This window comes from Dermacentor andersoni, chromosome 7 (genome assembly GCF_023375885.2).
Source record: "Dermacentor andersoni chromosome 7, qqDerAnde1_hic_scaffold, whole genome shotgun sequence".
Lineage (NCBI taxonomy): Eukaryota > Metazoa > Arthropoda > Arachnida > Ixodida > Ixodidae > Dermacentor > Dermacentor andersoni.
Window position 1 is genome coordinate 110,745,170 of NC_092820.1, and position 22,191 is coordinate 110,767,360.

A 22,191-nucleotide genomic window follows, 5' to 3' on the forward strand; every position below is an offset into this window, starting at 1 on the left:
CGTCCCAGCTTCTCCAATGCTATTTTGCATTCTCGATCTCTGGCATACACAATAAGTAAGCGCGATGCTATCACAATAAAATGTTCGCAAATTATTAAGAAGGTGTAGTTTGTTTCAGGGAAGTCTTTTCTTTTTATTTAGGAACACGCGAGCTGTTGGTCCACAGAATAACGCCATAACCTCTGGGCCGCATCGGCGTCTGGCTGGTTACGTTCAGCTGAGATAATTTGTGCAATAAGGTCGCCATTTAGCGAGAGCAGTAAGAGGACTGTGAATTAGACCGCGTGAAGTAGATACAGAGACGAACCTTTCCTCGTGACATTGTGACTGCTTTCGCCTGTTATCATTGCATTCTTTGCGCAGTAATAACTTTAGAGGTCGTCCTTATGTCACCATGTGACGTCCCACCCGTTACATGGTGCTGACAAAGAAGCGCCTGTCATGCACGCACAGCTTCGCTCCCATGTCGATCAGTCCTGTGTCATGTTACGCTGTAAAATTATACCATTTGGTACCAACATTATTAGAACATCACTGGTAGGTCCTTCCTTCGACCTTATTAGGTGAGCGTACATAAGTATACGGAATATACCTAGAGTCTATTCCTCGCGTTGGCCTACACTCGGCAAGCAAATCGATACATTGTCAAGCGTTGCAAGTACCGTCTTTGGGTAAGCACTGGAAATGGGAAATATTTATTTACACTAATATGAAGACATACTACTATAAATGTGGGACCCCTAATCCACATTGTAAGGTTTAAAAACAGGTGGTTGGGCTAAACAGTTTGTCGAACGTATTGCGAGTGCTAAGCATAATTTCTAGTTGAATAAATAAAGCTGTGACGACGTCTTTACACATTTAGTGAACCGATGACACGTATATTTCTTTCGCACTGTATTTGCGAAATTTCCTTTTCCAAGGAGGAAATTGTGCCTGTGGCTTAACGTCAGTCAGTACCTCCCTGAAGTTCACTACACATTTAATTTCCCTGTGCAAAACAGAACCCCCCCTGCGACATTGTTTATGACATTACGACACACGTACCGCGACACCTGTGGTGCAGGTATATCTTTGCACGACAATGTTGCTGTCGTGTTGGGCAGTCGCGCGAACTGATGGGCGTTGCGTCGGCTTTTGTCGTTCTCAAAACGCTTACCCTCCCGTATGAGTAGATGCAGTCCTCGCAAATGAGCAGTTTTAATGCATCACCTGCTATCACTTTTAAAACATGCCCTATATTTCTCTCACCCCAGAACACATGCCAACAATAGCGACAGTCCCTCCGTCGGCGACCTGTACAATTCGGTTCGGGGCAGGCGTCAGAACTTTCTTGAGCCGACGGCGAAGAGCAGCACTCATAATGGACACATGCACCCCGGTGTCAATCAACGCGCACACGGTAACATCGTCGACGAGAACGTCCAAAAGATTCTTGTTCGTGGGTAAGGTGAAGCGAGAATTTCGTGCCAATGTCGTCAATGCAGCTTCACCTCCAGAAGCTGCACTGTCTAGTTTTCCGGTCGGGGGTGCGGCGAGTAGGTCGGAGAAGGAGCACGGCGTGACGGGGGCGAGCGAGATTGGCGGCGGGAGGGAGAAGGCGAGCGGGAGTAGCGGGGTCGTGGCAAAGGTGTCGCAGGGTCAGATAATGGAGCGGGCATAGAAGGGGCGAAGGAAAAGGTTGCGCTAGAGTGGCGAGGGGGGTAATCAGGATAATAGCGCGTCGGAGAAGTCCAGTGGCTGCGGCAGTGGCGAGCGACATGTCCAATGCGTCGGCAGTTAAAACAAATCGGCTTGTCGTCCACGGTTCGCCATTCGGAGGGGTTGCGCTGTCCATAAGAGGAGTAAGAAGAGCGTGGTGGGGACGTGCGTGGAGACAAAGGTTCCGAGCGTAGGAACGAATGGATTGCACGCCGACGTTGGACAACTCTTGACGGACGACGGCCTGGATCAAGGAGATTGTCACCGGAGAATGATCAGGTAACGAGAATGAAGGGGCCGCCGGTTGTGCCGCTTCGACCTCACGACGAATGATACGGGTCAAGTTGTCACATCGCGACGGCTGGTGGAAGAGGTCATCACAGGATGACGTAGCAGCTGTGTTGGGAAGTCGCGTGATGTGCTGGGATACCCGGCGGCTTTTAGCATGCTCGAGACGGCGGCACTCCTTTAGCATGGTATCGATGCTGGTGACGTTGGTAAACACCAGTAAATTGAAGGCGTCGTCAGCAATGCCTTTGAGGACGTGATTAACCTTATCGTCCTCAGTCATGTTCGGGTCAGCCTTGCCACAAAGGGCCAACACGTCGAGAATGTACGACACGTAGGACTCGGTCGACGTCTGCACACTTGTGGCAAGGGCTTTCTTGGCGTTGACTTGTCGACCAAACGGATTGCCAAAAAGGTCGCGTAGCTTGTCTTTGAAGAGATCCCAGCTCGAGATCTCCTCTTCGTGAGTCTGTAACCACGCCAATGGAGCTCCGTCGAGGTAGAAAAGTACGTTGGCAAGCATAATAGTCGGATCCCACCTGTGACTGGTGCTGACACGTTCGTATAAGCGGAGCCAGTCGTCAACATCAGAACTGCCGACTCCGTTGAAAACACCAGGATCCCGAGGTGGGGAAACGGCGAGGTAGGTCGGGGCTGCAGGCGGAGACGCTTGCGTAGATGAAGTGCGGCCAGCAGGAGCCGAAGTTGCATTGTCGCCGTTGCGACCGCTGCGAAGCTCCATGACGGGTACGGGGAACGTCCACCTCCACCAAATTAATGTTACGTGAAGCTGAAGCGGAATACTATTTACAATTTATTTACAGGTTAGCTCACGGAGGCCAAAATGGCGACGCTATATCAAAACCGGCACACATGTCGTCTTCGTCGTCCTCAGTGCAGCCACACTGTGGCGGCTGTTCCGTAGCAATATCACCTTCCGCTTTGCGACATAGCTGGGCCAGCGCGTCCTGTATATTGTAGTGTCCAAGTGCCTAAACGAGACGTGGAGATGAGAAAGAAAGGAAGAGGAGAATGACGACTGTGCTGCGGCCATCCCTGCTGTTTGTAGCCTGCTGTTCCTGGTGTTCAAGACATAAATAAACATTTCCCCGTGCTAGCAAAAATATAAGGTAGGACTCCGTAGATGTTTGGGCACGTTGGCCGCGACTGTGCAGCCCATGGGCTTTACAGACAGATCACGTATCGTTTGCTTGCAAGAATACCAACTCGTAATTTCAGCTTCATGAGTCCCGAACCAGTCCTTTGCTGTGCCTTGTAAGTAAAATATAACATTCACCAGCATGACCGTATGGTCCCACCGGTTGTTTTTACTTACACGCTTGTATATGGCCAACCAGTTGTCAATATCGACGTGATCGGTTCCAGAAAACGTGCCTGGATCTCTGCTCCGCAAGGACAACCGATGACCTTGCTGCCGCTGTGGAAGAGGCTGCCTCTTCTGCCGTTGTGGAAGCTACGTCGTAACACGTTCTCACCAAGCACCACCACCAAAAATGTGAGGTAGATAAAGAGTAGGCAACATTATATTCACAAAATATATTCAAAGAAGTCACAGTCAAGCTGGCAGAATAACAACAACCACGAAGGCGCTTTTTCGATCGCCATCTTCGTCAGCCTACTGAATGCCTTTTTTCATAAAGCGGTAATGAACTGTGACATTATGCCATAGGTGCCGCTTCGCGGCAACTGCAGCTTACGCAACCGTAATATTTACCGAGAAACGCTTGCGGCGAACGCTATGTGCGAAGGTGAGCTTTCCGTTTCTTTTAGAGCGCAGCTCTTTGGCGTCCGTTCCTGGGTTTCGCGTCGTCGTCGGCGTTGTCGTCGGCCTCGTAACCAGCTCCGCCCCCCTTTCATCCCCCCAGCGCTAGCAGCGACCGACTGATACCGCTGGATGCCGCTGACGCCGCTAGAGAGTCAAGATAACGTGACTGCATAGAACACCGTCGCCGCCATGCAGAAAGAGGAGGAAAGGGTCCCCCCCCCCCTGTTCTTGTGTGGCGGATAGGGTGCTCTTCAGTTGCCGACGCGCCGGTTATTTCACGTAGGCCCCGGCACGTCGACGAATACGTGACCACCTTCCCACGGCTAGACCTGGTTCTTAGCGCTGCGGAAGCGAGGGTATCATATTGTTTGTGTCGGCATCGGCGGCGTTGTCCCTGAAACCAACTCCGCAGCTGGGGTTGACTCACTATCGGCGTCAGCGGCATCAGTCAGTCGCTGCTATCTCTTCCCTCCTCCCTTTATCGTGTTGTCCGCTTGCTGCGCGCGCTTCTGCCCCCATCGTTTGCCGCTGGGTGTACACGCCGCCCCCCTCCCCCCTCTTCCTGCGAGTCTCCGGTTGTCAAAGCGCCGGCTCGAACTTAATTCCTTTCTTCGACTTCACATTCTACCACGGAAAAGCCAATCCGGACAGAAAGCTAGCCGATGAATTTCGTCGGTTGCAGTCCCACAAACTTGACACCATCACCGCCAAGTGCCTCGCCATGACTGAACAGCCGCACTACTTGTTGATCTCCGCTCTTAACGTACGCTCCCTTGCTGCACATGCCAAGGACGTACACCACGATCACATTCTGCGCCATTCCTCTGTACTTTGCTTTGCTGAAACCTGGATGGATCCCGAAGAGCCTCTCGAAATCATAGATTTCCTATACTGCTGTGGTGCTCGCAGAGACCACAACAGAGCGGCGGGAGTCGCTATCTACTTGCGCACAGGTCTCTCTGCAATACCAGTCGAAATGTTTGGCACGTCACATGAAGTTGGCGAACTGTGCGCCGCAAAGTTGCCCAACGGCTTGCTGGTAGTAGCTGCCTACTTCGCCCCTACCGCACTCACGAAAGACGTCGTGCACTTCCTGCAACTCGCATTAACCGTCCATCGATCCACACCGATGTTAGTAGTGGGGGACTTTAATGTTGACATAAAGACAAACAGCAATTTCCTAACACTGATGCGGGAGAACATCCCGTTCCTCTCGCTCGTAACGCGTCCCACGGCTGTGACAACCTCGCGAGGCACTTGTATAGATCTCGTCTTTGAGAATCAAGCATTGGTGTACCAAGTCGAACATATATCAGTCTATTTCTCCGACCACAAAGCTTCCTTCATGACTGTCAAGAACTGTTAGTGGAGTCTTTGTTAAAGGAATACGTGTGAAAAATAAAAAAAAAATTCTGTGATAGCGCATACATGTGTTGCTCGATTTCTTTGCCTCAATCTATCGAAAAGGTGAAACAGCTTATTTGCTGCGCTCAAATTTCGCATTAGGAAGTAACGTAATCGTCGGTAATTTTTTGTCTTTCCCCCGCACGGCCGGTGATGCCGCTGCCACGGATGCGCGGAGGCGAGCGCCATCTGGTGGTTCCGCAAGCAACCGAGCTGCTCACGTGGCGCGCACTTCCCGCTGCGATTGGCTTAGTTTTTGACCACGGACACGATAAATACATTGGGTGTGCAGGTATGCAGGTTCACTGTGAAAATGTGCTGAAGGACGCTGTTTGATCTTTGCTGCCTGTTCTGCACAGGCCACTGCATGCACGCAGGTGCTCAGCAGAAACGTAAGTGTTTATGGGCAGAAGATTCGTGTTAGCAGCGAAGGGCCTGACGTTGCCCTTGCTCTGCAACAGGGCAAACTAAGCAGAGCGTGCGCGTTCGTCCACTTGGCTTTGGCCTGATTCGCTCCAAACATATCGCACCTTTCCCCGTATATGGAGTCTCTCTCTCTCTCTCTCTCTATATATATATATATATATATATATATATATATATATATATAAACGAGAAGAAAGGGTGTTAACCGAGGGGCCCGATTTTTATTAGTCATATCATAAGAAGCCAACCAACATTGACACCAAGGACAACATAGGGGAAATTACTTGTGCCTAATAAATGAAATAAAGAAACGATAAACTAATGCAAATTAAAGTGGATGAACAAACAACTTGTCCGCAGGTGGGAACAGAACCCACAACCTTCGCATTTCGCGTGCGATGCTCTACCAATTGAGCTACAGCGGCGCCGTTTCCCCATCCACTTTCTTGTGTATTTATGTGCCCTAGTAGAACCCTGGGAGTGTTAGCCAGCGCCACCACTCACAGACCTTAACGGTTGTGGGTTCGGTTCCCACCTGTGGCAAGTTGTTTTTTCATCCACTTTAATTTGCATTAGTTTATCATTTCTTTATTTCATTTATTAAGCACAAATCATTTCCCCTATGTTGTCCTTCGTGTCAATGTTTGTTGGCTTCTTATGATATATATATATATATATATATATATTGCCGCGGGTATGTGCCAGTGGGGACGAGGTTGAAGTAGCGCGGGTTTTATGTTAAGTGTGGTGACAAACAAGACGTTGTTGGCTTTTCTCTTTGACGACTGCTCACACATAGATCATGTGTGAGCCACAGGGACGCTCCCGCTACTCACAACGAGATTATTAAATTCTTCTACATGTCTAGAAGGGTCTTTCCACCAGCTCACCCCAAGTTGAATAGGGCGCAAGCCGTTTTGCTTAGGCTTCTGCAAACAAGCACGTATCCGTGTCTGTCCGTTCTCCACGAGGCTTACCCGGACGTGTATCGCGACGACGCCTGCCCCTCCTGCGGGCAGACCTCCACGCTAGCGCACATGCTCTGGGAGTGCGGGTCGACATAACCCAAGTTCATCAAGAAGGAGTGGGACTCGCTTCTGTGAAGCCCCGCTCTAGAAAAGCAAATCCTGGCTGTCTGGCGTGCCCGCGACCGGGCCGGTGGGCTAGACCTGCCGGTCCCGACGTGGGACTAGCCGGGTGCGCGACGAGTTCGCGTCCTCGCCGGACCTGCAATAAAAGTTTCTTCACTCACTCATAGATCATGTGACTGGAAAAGGTACCTGTGCAATTGGCATATTGAGTAGGCGGAGCGGTCGTCGAATAGGATTGAAAAGAGATACACTCCTAATTATATATCGTATGTACATTCGCCCTGTATTAGAATTTGGTTTCGTGCTCTTCTCTGGAGCTCCAGCCTACATATCCCGTCCTCTAATCCTCTTAGAAAGAGAAGCATTACGTCTGTGTTTAGGTCTTCCTAAATTTGTTGCAAATTCTATTCTTTATCTAGAATACCGTGTTCCTCCACTTTCGTGCAGGTTCCGGCTTTTGACGGTGCAGACGTTCTTAAGGATTTATGAATCACCGCTGCGTCATCCCCAAAGAATATTTATTTCACAACCTGCATTGTTTTTCGGTGTCATCTGGCCGCGACTACATACTCCGCAAATCATATTCGTGCAAAAATTACTTGATTCTTTGGGCGTGCGCATATGCAATGTACTTCCTATTCCCGACAGAGCTGTTGCAACGGATATTCAGTTCGATGACATTTTTCCTAATAATGCAAAATTACTTCCACACCGTACTCTAGGCGGTATATTACAAGATCACCTGAATAACCTTCAAACAAACGTTGTAATTGCTACAGATGCTTCACAATGCGAAGAAAAGTCAGGTGTAGGAATATTTTCCCCGATTGTCGATTGAACATTTCTTCTTGGGCTGCCAGATTTCATACCAATCTTTTTAGCCGAATTCGTGGCCGTGGTGCTGGCATTACGCAAATTAGGACCACCAATTACGTCAGCCGTGATAGTCACTGATTTGTTATCATTGTGCTTATCCCTTACTGCTTCTAGTGATTCTCGCGTGATGAGGACATTTCATACATTGGTACCTGGTTACTTGAGAAGCGTGCGTTTGATTTGGGTGCCTGGCCATAGAGGACTAATCATAAATGAAATTGCAGACTCTCTAGCCAAGGCATCGATAAGTGGCCCGATTCTCCCTTGCTGCCCTTTGACTGCTTATGTTACTGCTGCTAGATTTCGCAGGAGTGTCATTATTCAGACAGTATCAGGCTCCGCAAATAATAACTCTGTGGATTACGGACATCTCCTACACCCTTGGAACAGAGATCTTTGTCGAACACGGAAAATTGAATTGTGCATCACGAGGCTGCGCTGCCATATACCTGCACTGAACTTCTACCTCCACAGGTCTGGTCTGGTCCCCTCACCATTATGCTCATTCTGTGGCGAAGCGGAGACAATAGACCATTTCTTGTTGTCTTGCAGACGTTTTTCTACTATAATAAAACGACTACTCGAAATCCCACTTCGCTCTATTGGTCTAACTTTATCAGTGCCTGTGATCCTATCATGTGGAGCCTCCATCATTGGGTTCAGTCACAGAAATGTTTGCTTGGCACTCCAAAATTACCTAATTGAAACCAATCTATTTCCATGTTAAAGTGATCGTTCTCCCTCCCAACCATAGCTTTCTTTTATTTCTTATCTATAATTAATTATTATTATTATTATTTTTATTATTATTATTATCTTATACCAGTTTTCATCTGCTTATTTCCTTTTTTCTCCAAACACAAAACGTTTACCTTTAAACTCCAACGCTAAAATTGTTAACTCCCTTGTTATCATTATTATTATTATGCACCTAATTGAACCACCCGATTTATGGCCAATCCCCTAGTGTGGGTATGTGCCACGGCCACTTAGGACAACAACAACAACAACTGATAAAATGTACTTGTTGGTGGTGCTGCTCCGCATCCTCGTCGATCCCACGTCGTTGCAATATATATATATATATATATATATATATATATATATATATATATTGTTAGGCGCGAACCGTTTTTCTTACAAATGCAAAGCAGATCAAAGGTAATGGTGGACGTCTTTCCCGGGAAAGGTTTAATGGTAGCCCGCCGAACATCGTCGTCCTCTTTCTCTACCCTCCGTTCTTTTTTTTTTTGTCATTCAAGCCCCCTCTGCCCTTTGTTACGAGAGCTCGTGACAATACCCCGCTGCAGACGAAGCCGGCCGGGCACGTCAGGCAGTCGCTCGTGGATTGTAAGGCGGGCGACGTGCGTGATTTCGGTTTTGGCCGAGGGTCGTCCACTGTTTGTGAGGCGTGCAATGCGATAGTTCACCTCGTTGAGGCGTTCGAGTATAACATAAGGTCCAACATAGTGGGCCAAGAACATCTGGCAGAATCCATGCTTCCGCAATGGCGACCAAAGCCACACAAGGTCACCACGATCGAAAATTACATGTAGGCGACGGCCGTCGTAGCGAATCTTTGAACGGTGCTGCAAAGCTAGGGTGCGCAGCCGAGCAAGGCGTCGGGCTTCTGTTCGGCAGAGGATCTCAGTAACAGAGTTCTTGTCAAGAGCGAAGTAAGAAACATGGTATCGAGCGTGCAGCGAGGTAGACGAGCATAAAGAACAAAGAGCGATAAGTAACCGGTGGTCTCGTGTCTTGCGGTGTTGAATGCATAGGTGACAAAAGGCAAGACACTGCCCCAGATCTTATGTGCAGAATCGACATCTATTGATAGCATGTTGGCAAGCGTTTTATTTGTGCGTTCAACCACACCATTAGTTTGTGGATGGTATGGCGTCGAATGCAGGAATAAAGCTGAACACGGACGAAGGGTCTCTCTAACAACGTCTGCAGTAAATTGTCTCCCACGATCGCTGGTTATAACGCGAGGAGGCCCATGTTGGTGAATGATGGAATATAATAAGAAAAGAGAGACTTCTGCTGCTGTTGCCGATGGCAGCGTTGGGGTCTCACAATAACGCGTTAGGTGGTCTACACAAACAATAATCCAGCAATTTCCGTTGGAGGATCGCGGGAAGGGGCCCCAGGATATCTATACCAACTTGTTCGAAAGGGGGGCTGGAAGGCGTAACTGGCTGAAGTCGACCTTGCAGTGTGTTTGGAGGTCGCTTGTAACGCTGGCATTCGGTGCAGCTGGCGACGTACCGCTCAGTACCGTGCCGCATCTTGTGCCAGCAAAAGCGCTCTTGAGCATGCCAGAGCGTACGTGTAGAGCCAAGATGGCCAGAGGTTCGATCGTCATGTATGGCGCATATTACTTTAATACGGAAGTTCTTGGGGACAACTAAAATGTAGCGCGCGCCAGTGGTCGAGCAGCTCTTCTTACGCAGGACGCGGTCACGCAGGTGAAAGCGGCTAAATACTGAAGACTCGTGTGCGGTCGTGAAAAGTGGTTGAAAATCTGTCGTCCTTCTGCTGTTCGGATATATAAAGGCGATGTATTGATCGAAGTTGTCAGCGTCACATTCGGTCGTTGGAAGAGGCCTTCGAGGGAGGCAATCAGCATCAACGTGTCGTGACCGCTCTTGTACGGAACAACAAAATCGTACTCTTGTAGACGTAGAGCCCAACGCGGAAGTCGACTAGAAGGGTCATAACGATTCATGAGCTAGCACAATGAAAGATGATACGTGACCACCATGAAGGGGCGCCCGTAGTGGTAAGAACGAAACCGTTGCACCGCAAAGATGACCGCCGAGCACATCTTGCTCGGTCACTATATAATTGCACTCGGAGAGACTCAAGGAGCGGCTAGCGTACGAGATCACGTGCTCACTTCCGTCGGTGCGCGGAAAAAGCACAGCGCCGATGCCAACACCACTCGCATCGGTGTGAACCTCTGTTGGTGCTGAAGAATTGAAGCGGCGAAGAAAAGGCTGCTGTGTGAAGAGGAACTTTAATTGACGGAAGGAAGAGTGGCACTCTGCGGTCCACTCAAAAGAAACGCCTTTCTGGAGAAGGCGCGTAAGAGTGTGCACCACGTCGGCGAATCTAGGAATGAATCGGCGAAAGTAAGAGCATAAGCCAGAAAAGCTTCGTAGGTGCTTGAGCCTGTGATGTTTCTTAAGTGCCTCTACAGCCGCAGTCTTTTGTGGATCTGGTCGCATGTCGTCTTTATCGACCTGATATCCCAGCACAAGAGCTTGTCGTTGTCGTTAATCAAAATGACACTTCTTCGAATTCAGGACAAGGCCGGCTTTCACCAAGCAGTTCAGCACGAACTCGGGACTCTTTTGTTATGCTCACTAAATGTTCGCCCGAAGATCACAACGTCCTCAAGGTAGCACGCGCAAACTTCCCATTTCTAGCCGCCCAGTATAGTGTCCATAAACCTTCCGAACGTTGCGGGCGTGTTGCACAGCCCGAAAGGCATGACGGTCAATTCAAATAATCTGTCCGGCGTTACAAATGTTGTTTCCTCCTTATTGTCACTACGCATAGGAATTTGCCAGTAACCTTACCGCGGATCAACAGAAGAGAAATAAGAGGCGGCAAAAAGGCAGTCGATCATGTCGTCAATTCGGGGAAGCCGGTGCACGCTTTTTTAAGTCATGGCGTTTAGGCGTCGGTAATCAGCGCAGAATCGCCATGTACCGTCTTTCTTTTTCACCAATATCACTGGTGCTGCCCAAGGGCTAGATGATTCTTGGATGACTCCTTTGCTTAGCATTTCTTCGACTTGATAGCTGATTATTTGGCTCTCTGCGGACACCACACGATAGGGTTTTTGTCGAATCGGTTGGGCAGACCCTGTGTTGATGCAGTGACGAGTTCAAGCGCAGGGATCGATGGCGGGCAGGGGTTCTGCGCGAAGTCAAATACTGAGGAGTGCTTTGCAAGGACAGCCACCAACGCTAGAACGAACTGGAGTATCTGGCCATCGTTTAGAGTGCAGACAAGAAGTTTCGTCACTACTTGTTCGGGCGACAATTCACTGTTGTAACGGATAATTCCATATTGTCACAGACAAAGCCACAAAAGGCTTCGGTCGACGCTATAGATCTTTTAAATAGCTGTCCTGGCACCTTCGCCGTTGTCTTCTTCTGGGAGCCACCCAAAATGCCTAGCATGTGGCACCGAATTGCACCGAGTGGCTTTCAGTTGTGTCAAGGTAGTGGCATTTCCCCCCTCCCTAGAAGCATCGTCTCGATGCGGAACATTGATGCACTGGAGATTGCTACGGTGATACTGTCAAGGAAGACGTAGATGGTGAGAGAGGCATAGAGCTTTGCGGTCAGCGGGAGTGGTATAGCTTCAGCCTAGAGACGTGAACGACATCGAACAGACGTGGGCGTAGGGGACGGCGAGTGGTGCCGGCTACTGCAGGTATCACTTCGTATGTGACGTCGCCGAGTCGTTGAACGATCCTATAAGGTCCAAAGTAGCGGAGCATAAGTTTTTCGGACCGACCACGCTGGCGGATCGGTGTCCACACACATACTTTGTCACCGGGTTGATAAGTGACGTCGCGGTGACGAAGATTGTACCGGTCGGCGTCGTTGTGTTGTTGGTAGCGGATACGCATTCGCGCGAGTTGGCGCGCCTCTTCGACGCGTCGAGCGAATTCGGCAGCATCAGTGACAACATTAGAGCAGTGGGTGGGTAAAAGCATTGCGTCCAACGTTGTGACAGCTTTGCGGCCATGCACCAAGCGAAAAGGGGTGAAGCCGGTAGTTTCTTGAACGGCAGTATTATACGCAAACGTAACATATGGGAGAGCGTCGTCCCAGTTTTTGTGGTCGATGTTAACATACATGGAAATCATATCAGCGATCGTTTTGTTCAGCCTTTCGGTGAGCCCACTCGTCTGGGGATCGTAAGCAATGGCTTTGTGGTGAACTGTACCACTCAGAAGCATATCTTCTGTGAGCTGCGCTGTAAATGCTGTGCCCCGGTCGGTTATAACCACTGTTGGAGCCCCGTGGTGGAGTACGATACCATGTACAAAGAAGGTCGCAGTATCATAAGCAGTGCCTCGTGGGCGAGCTCGGGTTCCAATGTAACGTGTTAGGTAGTGTGTGGCAACAGCAATATAATGGTTAGCAGCCCTCGACGTGGGGAATGATCCAAGCAAATCTATGCCAACTTGCTGAAAAGGGATCCGCGGTGGATCCATGTTTGGAAAAGTCCATCGGGACGCACGGGTGGCGTCTTGCGTCTCTGGCAGTCGCGGCATGTCTTCACCTATTGCTTTACGCCACGGCGAAGGTTAGGCCAGAGGTATTTTTGGCGTATGCGTGAAAACGTCCGTGCGAATCCCAAGTGGCCCGAAGACGGCTCGTCGTGAGAGACGCGCAGGATGTCGTCACGTAGTGAAGACGGCACTACAAGGAGGCAGGCGGTTGCGGTCGAGGGAAAACCCAATTTGTAGGGAACGCCATCGCGGAGAAAAAACGAGGATAGCTTGCGGACGAACATACGAGGCGGCTCTGGTAGACGGTTCTCAAGGTAGTCGATGAGAGGCTGGAGTTCTGAATCATCGCGCTGTTGCTTGCTGATGTCTAATACTGTGATAATGGAAAGAAATGCGTCCTCTTCATCGAAGACGAATGGCGACGGTTGAAGTGCAGCACGCGACAGGCAGTCGGCGGCGGTGTGTTTACTCCCGGACTCGAGCGTGCAAGACGGCCAGATGTATCCTTCAGATTGGCGAGCCAGCACAATGAATGGTGATCTGTCACAACTCGAAACGATCGGCCGTAGAAATATGGCCGGAACTTAGCAATTGCTGACACAACGGCCAAGCGTTCCTTCTCCAAAGTGGAATAGTTCCTTTCAGCTGGAGACAAAGTGGGGCTTGCGCACGCAATGGCGCGCTCGGCTCCATCTTGCCACTGGACGAGGACGGCACCAAGGCCAACGTTGCTGGCATCCATGTGCAACTCGGTGTCACTGTCCTCGTCAAAGTGTCCTAGAACTGGAGGTGTGTGCAGACGTTTCTGGAGTTCACAGAAGGCCTTTTGTTGGTCCTGCTCCCAGACAAACGAAACATTATCCTTTGTTAACCGTTGTAATGGTTCGGCTATCCGTGAAAAATTAGCCACGAAGCGTCCATAATATGTGCAATGCCGTAGAAAATGGCGGAGTTCGTGCTTGTTCGAAGGTACTAGAAACGAAGCAACAGCAATGGTTTTGTCGGGGTCTGGTCGAATGCCTTCGTAGCTGACGACATGGCCTAAAAATTTGAGTGCGTCTCGAACGTCAATCTTCAAGGTTTTCTCTGAACGCGAAACCACACGAAACTTCAGTCTTCATATGAAAGAGTCACTGGTGGCTTGATAGGGTCACTGTGCAGAAAGGCGTGTGTGGTTGTGTCCATTGTCGGGAAACTTCCACAAGCTCTCCAGGAGCGATACGGGGGGGGAGGTGTAGGTCGAGACAGGAAGATAGCCTAAGTGCGGCACGGCCACTGGTGTATAGAGCATTAGGCTGCGCTGACTCCGTGGTAAACTTTGGTTGTTGTTCGCAACCCCTGTAGTAGAAGGGACAGCCGTTCCACCCAGTGTGGTCTGCCGAGCGTGCTGGTCAATGACGACTTTAGTGGTCGGTGAAAACGCTTGCCTTGTAGAGGCATCGCCTCAGACCCCTTTGAGTACCTATCGACACACGGGAGGAGATACCTGAAACCTTGGCAGGGCGGAAGAGGCCCGCCAAGTCCAAATGCATGTGATCGAAATCACACTGTGGTGGTAGAAATGGCTGCATCACTGGACGCGTGTGCCAAGTCACTTTCACGGCTAGACAGGCCTGGCAGCTTCTCGTCCAGCTTCAAATTTGTTTTTGTTTTTTGTTGATCTACGGCCAGTCGAAGCGGTCTGTGATAAGCCTCTTTGTCACTCTGATTCCAAGATGGCTTAGCCCGTGTGGTGAATCCTATATTGGCCGCCGAAACTGACAGGGCATGAACGGGTGAAGAGCTGCCTGCTATGTGTCGCACGTGACCAATGTTGTTGTGTAGGGATGCGGCACTTCCTCAAACTGTAGTGGCGAGTCTTTTCGTGCAGTTGGCGCAGCTTGGGGTCGTTTTGCTGGGCTGAGGCTAGCGCTTGGAAATCCACAGGACCGGCACAGTGCGGCACAGTGCGTCAGCTGCCTCCGGCACGGTGCGTCAGTTGCCTGACTTTTTGTCCCTGAGATATGGGGTATGTCCGTAGAAAATTCGAAGATAAAGGAAAATTGCCAAAGCTCACGTTCTGAGTTCAAGGAACTGTTCTTCTTAAAAACAAAAGTTAACGGCTTCTGGTTGACCGGAATGTAAAAGCTACAGCCCTCAACAACAAAAAAAAAAACGAGAATGTTTGACGCCGCTCAAGATGGCCAACATCGCCCTCCCGAAGGTGCCGTAGCCAGCTTCTGTAGGCTGGAGGCGCTTTGAGAGGAAGTCCCGCGGCGGCCACTAACGGCCACTCACGGTCCACTCGCGGCCGTGGTCGGCGCGTCTACCATAAGACGAGTTGGCGCATTGGGCAACGGACGAATCAGCAACACTAGAATAGCAGCTTGGGCTTGTCAGCTTTCCATCCTGCTGTTAAAAGCGCAAAACGTAGACGGGACACGAGATGAGAAGACAACACCACAGCTCTTGTGCTGTCGTCTCCTTGTCTCGTGTCCCGCCTACGTTTGGCGCTGTGAACACCAGGTCAGCAACACTGCAGTGGCTAACTGCGTTTTGGCTTCCGGCAAGGAGTGTTAATGCTCCGAACTCCAGCGGAAGGTAGGCGTTTCGTTTGGAACCGCGATGCACCAGGTCTGTAAGAGTCTGACGAACTTGCGCACAGGGTGGTATGAAGTACCTGTGCAAATTTATGAGCCCTACAAACACGCGCAACTTTCGGAAGGAGCTTGGAGAGGGTAACGCTTGTATTCCCCTCACCTATGATTCCAGTGGTTTGATGCCCTTGGTGAAATGTGATGGCCAACAAAATGCAGTGCTCCAACTCCGACAACGCATTCTGGGGCTGTAGGACCTATTCCAACGCGCATGGGCGCGCCATTGATGCGGGCAGTGGCGTTGACGCGACACGGCATGCAACGCCCTAGCGTTAGGGAGCCCATGTCGCAGAAATTCTCAGAAAGATTTTCAAACCAAACATACCCAGACGGTTCATGTAACGCAAAGAATTCACAGAACTAATTGAATTTCTCAAGCTGAAATACGTGCAAAAATCGTAAACTACGACTCATACATAACCTACAGACACGATAGCTCTCGAAGTTTAATTTGAATATACGAGAAAACATAATTTTGTTAGGCTAGAACTCAAACAAACCCCTTTTCCAGCGATCTGCAATGCCCAGACCGGAGACGGCGTCCGCCATTTGGGCATCGCGGCCCCTGCAAGAAGCCGCGTTTCGATAAGAAAACCCGCCTTTGTGCACTGCGTTTGCCGTCAGCGTTTCCCGGTAAACATTACGGTTACATACGCTGCAGTTGCCGGAAAGCGTGAAAAGCAGACAGGGATCTTTGGATGCTATCGCATTCCACTCTAAAGGTGAAGCTTAAGCATCCTCCAAGATTTTTTTGCGTTCCGGCTTTAGTTTCGTTGCACGGAAAAAAGTTCCGTTCCGATTCTGCTTCTGAAAGAAAAAAAGTAAAATGGACCGCAACGGTTCATATTGGTTTTGTTTTGCATGCAAAACATTTTCGAAGGAAAGTAACGTTAAATACTGACTATTTATTTATCTCCATGATTTGCGAATAATTTCTTTTTATTTGAAGGGGTATTACATAAAGGGTGGGTACATACATGAAAAATTTTGTTACGGTGTATAAATCTGCTAGGGCAGGCTATCACTGTGATTTCGTTAGGAAAGCTCTTCCAGTTTGTTGCTGCACGAAAAAAGAATGAAGACGAAAAAGTAAGAGGGAGGGGGGGGGGGGGGGGGGACGTAGCGGGCGCGCGACTTGTTGCGGGTGACCGGTGCGACAGGAGATGCGTGCCGGGGGGAGAATATATGGTGCCTTACGGAGTGAGCTGTAAAAGAACTTGTGAAAAAGACAGTCTAGCTATACGGCGGCGAGATGCAAGCAATGATAAGCCAGATTCTATTTTCAATGTCCGTATACTGACGTCGTAAGAGTACTTAGAATGAATAAATCTTGCAGCTCGATTTTGAAGCTATTCGACTTGATTTACGAGATATACTTGATGAGGGTTCCAAATGGTGGATGCATATTCTAATGTCGCCCTGACGAGAGACTGGTAGGAAAGTAATTTTACATTTTTGGGGGCTTAGCGCCAATGGCGTTTTAGAAACCCGAGTGTTTTGTTAGCAAATCAAATGATGTTCATGATGTGCGTTTCCCAGGTTAAATCACTACAAAGGGTTATTCCGATGTACTTGTAGGAAGGAACTAATCCAATGTTGGCCCGAATCTATGAATACTTTGTTTAGCGCTAAACAACAGACACAAGAAAGACGACAGGACAGGGTGCCTTGTCCTGTCGTCTTTCTTGTGTCTGTTGTTTTGCGCTAAACAAAGTATTCATGGATTCGCACCAACTAGCCCGCCAAGGTTGACGTCTGTAATTTTGTCATTACTTATTTTTGTCAAATTCTTTTTGCGAATTCATTTATCTACGCACGTGGTCTCAGTTTTACGCGTAGTCTGTTACGTTGGCGCGAATGTGATGCCCCTGACGACGAGCGCTTGCACTATAATGTCTCGTCCTCGGTGAGGCCGTCCTAGCTTCGTGCTATTCCGGCTATTATGAAAGGTGAATTCGGAGACCATGCTCATTGTTCTCAGTCAAAGCAGTGACCATGATCTCCGAAGCAGCACCTCAAAGAGCCGAAAACTGAGATTAGTGGAGCGCTCGACCGGCTGCCGCTCTCATCATATGCCTGCCTGAGATTCGCGTTTATGCGGACACCAGACGAATGCGCTAATTCTGACGTTGCCTGACGTCGATTCTTCCGGATTGCCGACTTTTCCCTTGAACCAAAAAGCCACCAAAATATTTGGGCTTCATTCCCAAACAAAATAATTATTAAGGTTTCGGATAAGTTTTCCTACCTGTGAAAAATATTGTTTTCACAGCGAAGCTGTGTATCGCTAGGTTCTGGAAAAAAATGCGTGCGTCTTTCAAGCCATGTACAAGGAGAATTTTTACTCAAACGTGTACCAATCCCGAAGGCAATGCAATACCGGGTCAACCCGCGGCGGATGTGAAGCAGGCTTTTAGCACTCCGCCCACTTGCAAAAATAAGTTTAACATCTTTGCTCCAAATACAGCCGTATCAGATATTAAGCTGATCAGAACAGATACTACACTTTCACCCGCGCCGGCAACGTCTAAGTTCGCAAGACCCTCTCTTTGCCGGCGTTCCAAGCGCTTACGTATCTCCTTTCCTTTCCTTCCGCTCTGCCGTGGTGGTGGTCCCGTAACCGTGCTGTCTGCGAGGACCGCGAGGCGTAAAGAAACGCTAACCGCACATGTGGCCCCGATCCCGCAAACTTGGATCGTTTCACCTGCGCGACGTCCAGGTTTCAGAGGGAGTTTGTGGGGAAACATTTTTGTGTGGCCTGTGTTCTACGTGACCGCTTGTGATTTTCGAGTGTCCTCAAAACCATTACGGCACTGCGGGACGTCGACCAAAGCACGATCGCTTGGCTACGGTGAAGCAGTGTGGGCCCTCGGAGTGCGGTGAGGTGCGTGTCTGCTACGTGCTGGGATTCGTTAGTAAAATGTGTTGTGCCGAGTTCTGCCACAATACATGGGTATGTATAACCCCCCGGTGCCCCATCGTCTTCCGAGGCTCAACATCGTAGAGGAGCGACTAGTCGCGCCTCGCCTTCCATTTATGTGCATACGGCGTTTGACGCACGGCAATGGCCAGTTCGCCCACAAACACAGCTTCGCTGGTCGTCCACCTTACAGAGTGGAATCGCACTGAATTTTTTTTCATATTTTCGCTTGTGTTTCCGTTGCGTTCAGACACACTGCACAGAGCAACTGCTTCCGTGCAGCGGGAACAGTGGCATGGTTAAGCCGTTGGCTTCTACTATGCGTCTCGAAACCTTGACGGTGCACTTCGATCTTCGTATTTTGAAGTTTATCGTTCGTTTCGCTCAGACCACGCTATGAACGCTGCAGCCCCGTGTGAAGGCTAGTTGCCGTTCGAACGTGCCATCAAATCATTTTGCTACAATTATTCATTTTCCAGTGTCATGGAAACATTTCTCTCCAGAAATCGTCAACGCAGAGTAAGCAAAATTTATGTGCTGGCCATGAGGACTCAGTGGCTTTGAATTCGCAATTGCTCAACTGTATTATAGTAACTGAAGGGACAAATATTGCTAGGATAAATTTATTTTATTTGAACAGCGAATTTCCTACTGGAAACAGTAACAAGCAACCAGGGACGAGGAAAGAAAATAACATTCCGCTTTTTAGAAGCGCCTGTCCGATTTTGTACCACTCCCTCAGAAGCCATCGAAAGGACTCACCGTGAACGTTCGGCTCGTCGGTCGGGGGGTATGATTCTCGCTTCGGTTGCGAGAGGTCCCGGGTTCAAATCCCAAACGAGCCCATTTTCTGCTCTTTCCTTCCGCATCAGTATAACTTTAGAGTCCAGAGCTAAATTATCCTAACTTGCGTTACTTGGACAGCGTAGGTTTTCCTCGAAGCTGCAACGAGTTCTCACTCACGAAGAAACGAAAATATTAACCGGCTTTCTCAGTCACCTCCTACCTTGTGTTGCACTGGCCCTTCAGCCACCGCAAGCAGTCTCTGCGACAGCTCGGCTCGTTAGTCTATTGGCATGATACTCGCTAAGGTACGCAGAGACCCCGCGTTAAAATCGCCGAGCAGGCCACTAATCGATTGTTTTCTCGAGCATAATATCACAACAGAGAACAGCGCAAAGACATCGTTATACTTCATTTGAGTAGATAATTTCCTATGGAAAACTGTAACGAGCACCCAATGACGAGAAAAGAACATAACATTCGGCCTTTTAGAAGCGCTTGCCCGATTTTGTTGCACTCCCACCGAAAGCACTATCCATGAACGTTTGGCTCGTTGGTCTAGCCATTCTGCTTCCGGCAGCCGTGCTGTGCGGATCGTGGAATCATGAGCTCCCTTGGAGCGGCAATTGCCATCTTACTAGCCGCGGTAACAGGAACCAAGAAGAAGATCACCTTTTTGTTTTGCCACAACTGACAACAGGACGCATCGTCATCAACACGGTATTTCTGCATGGCGACATGCAAGCACGGCCTTACAGAGTTGAAGATTTCAGAGACGCTCTTGCCGCGATGCTGCTGGAAGTTGTGGCACTCGGTGCCTATCAGATTAACCATGTCTGGGCGGTTACCATGGGCAATGCAGACGTTACCAAGCGGCTCCTAGCCTTGAAGGAAATGACAGTTAAGGGGCGTCGCTGCGTTGTAGTGGACCCAGAGGGCCGGCAAGTAAAACTACGCCTTCATTGGCTTATTCACGGTGTAGCTGACGAGGACGTGCGTACAGCGCTAGCCCTTTTGTAAAGGTGACATACGTGCAGCGTGAGCGTTGGCGCGTTCCGGGAGTCCAAGAACTCAACCACCCGGACGGTGCCGGTGAAGTTGAAAACTGGGTTGATGTTGTAGGATCTAGCCCACCAGGTAGGGGTCGCTGGAGAACTTGGACTAGTTGTCGCTCCTGGTAGACAATGCAGTGCCGTCGCTGTCAGGGCTCTGGACATGTCCGGCGTGACTGTAGGGTGCCCCGGTACACGATATGTCGGCGATACGGACGCGAAGACGCCCAGTGCGCGCGGTCCTACGCCACAGCTACCGGGCGAGTTGTGAACCAGTACACCGAGAAGTTTTAATGGATGTGACTGAAGCCGAGGAAGCAGCGAAAGGAAGCGGAGACCAGCGAAAAGACACTTGAAAGCAAGCAAAGCCAGTCGACAACGGAAGCTACAGCCAAAGCGCCTGCAGAAGAGACCGTACTCGCAGGAACACCCGCGCCCGCGGACGACGACACGATGGAAAGAAGTGCAACAGAAGGCTTCCACGCTGAATCAACTAAGACGTGTATGCCAAACTGCCAAGCCTCCAACACCAGAGTTGGCCTGGCAATCAAACGGCCACTTGAAGCGACTTCCGACCAACAGGTGCTCGCAGGGATACGCCCCAGCCCTAATCCACGGCCAAATGTGAAAGCGGCGTGGAAGGCCACCGACGAGCTGCCGAGGCAGCGGCAAGACCTCGGGCGACCAGGCGGATCCGAAGCCGTCTAGCGGTGCGCTAGACGTGCGAGGTAGCGTCATGCTTCGGGTCCTATCACCTCGACTAAAAAAAAAGAAAAATGGCAAACAATCTTTCGTTTGGCCATGTTAAACGTTCGAGGCCTGGCGGCAAAGAAAACGCAGAACCAAGTGTACAGGCTGTTGGCGGACCACGATCTCAACATGTTGGCGGTGCGAGAAACAAAAGTTGAAGGGGAGGAGCAGACCCTGAGCATGATGCTTCGCTTCACGTCTCGCTACGAGGCAATGAGTCACGCGGTGGGCAAGTCAGCGGGATACCTACTATTGTGGAAAAAGTTAACGGGCCTTGTTGTCTATCCTTGCCAAAGTGGCAGATTGATCGTTGTTGATTTTCATCACGGTAATGTTAACTGGAGAGTACTATGTATTTACGCACCGAACGGTACAGATGAGAGGCGCAGATTTTTTCTTAGCATTGAGCAGTATCTGAGTGAAGCTAAACATGTTCTTATGTTAGGAGATTTTAACTGCGTTTTGAGCACTCGGGACCGAAGCAACGCGCACGGGCGTAAAGATAGAAGTAGCCAGCTATTGCCACGGTTAATTCGAGAAGATTATCTGGATGACGTAGCAGAATGCCTCGAAAGATCGAGAGAAGTGCAGTTTACGCATTTTCAAGGACTGAGTCACGTTCGCCTAGACAGTATTTATGCGTCTGTAGAGATGTTACCCTTGTGCACCCGGTATCACGTAGCACCCGTGTCGTTCTCGGACCACTGTCTAGTTAAATATCTGATGAGAAGCAAGGGAAAACAAAACACATTTTCGTGATATTTGTGGAAAATAAACGTAAAGCTGCTGAGCGACGAATGCTTTATTCAAGCTGTGAAACAGGCGATAAACGAAATGAAAGCGGAACGGATGCCCATTGATGGCGCGAAATATGATTTATTAAAGCAACATGTCAAAATGAAAGCCATAAAGCAATCTAGCTGCCTTACGTATGAGGAACAACTTAAAGAAAGAAATTTCAGAACGATGCTCGAAAGGCTGGTTAAGCTTGAGTGTCGAGAGCGGGGCAAGTTTAAAGACGACATTCATACCATAAAACACAAACTCGAAGTAGTAGACGAAGAACGCTATCGGGCAGCGCTTGTGCAGGCCAGAGCCGAGCCTGGTGCTGCCGAGGAGACGCCCACAACAAAGTGAGCGCTGGGAATCGAAAAGGCACATGCCCGCCGCAAGCACATCGATGTGATAGAAGAAAACGCCGTTAACATTACAGATACAGAG

At 49.6% G+C, this 22,191-nt stretch overlaps 1 non-coding gene across 1 annotated transcript; it reads right to left on the bottom strand.

The window, feature by feature from the left end:
* Positions 1 to 17,811: 17,811 nt before the first annotated feature.
* On the bottom strand, positions 17,812 to 17,998 carry LOC126535008 (U2 spliceosomal RNA). Its single transcript, XR_007600452.1, has one exon. It is a non-coding gene; the product is annotated as a U2 spliceosomal RNA (small nuclear RNA).
* Positions 17,999 to 22,191: the final 4,193 nt, after the last annotated feature.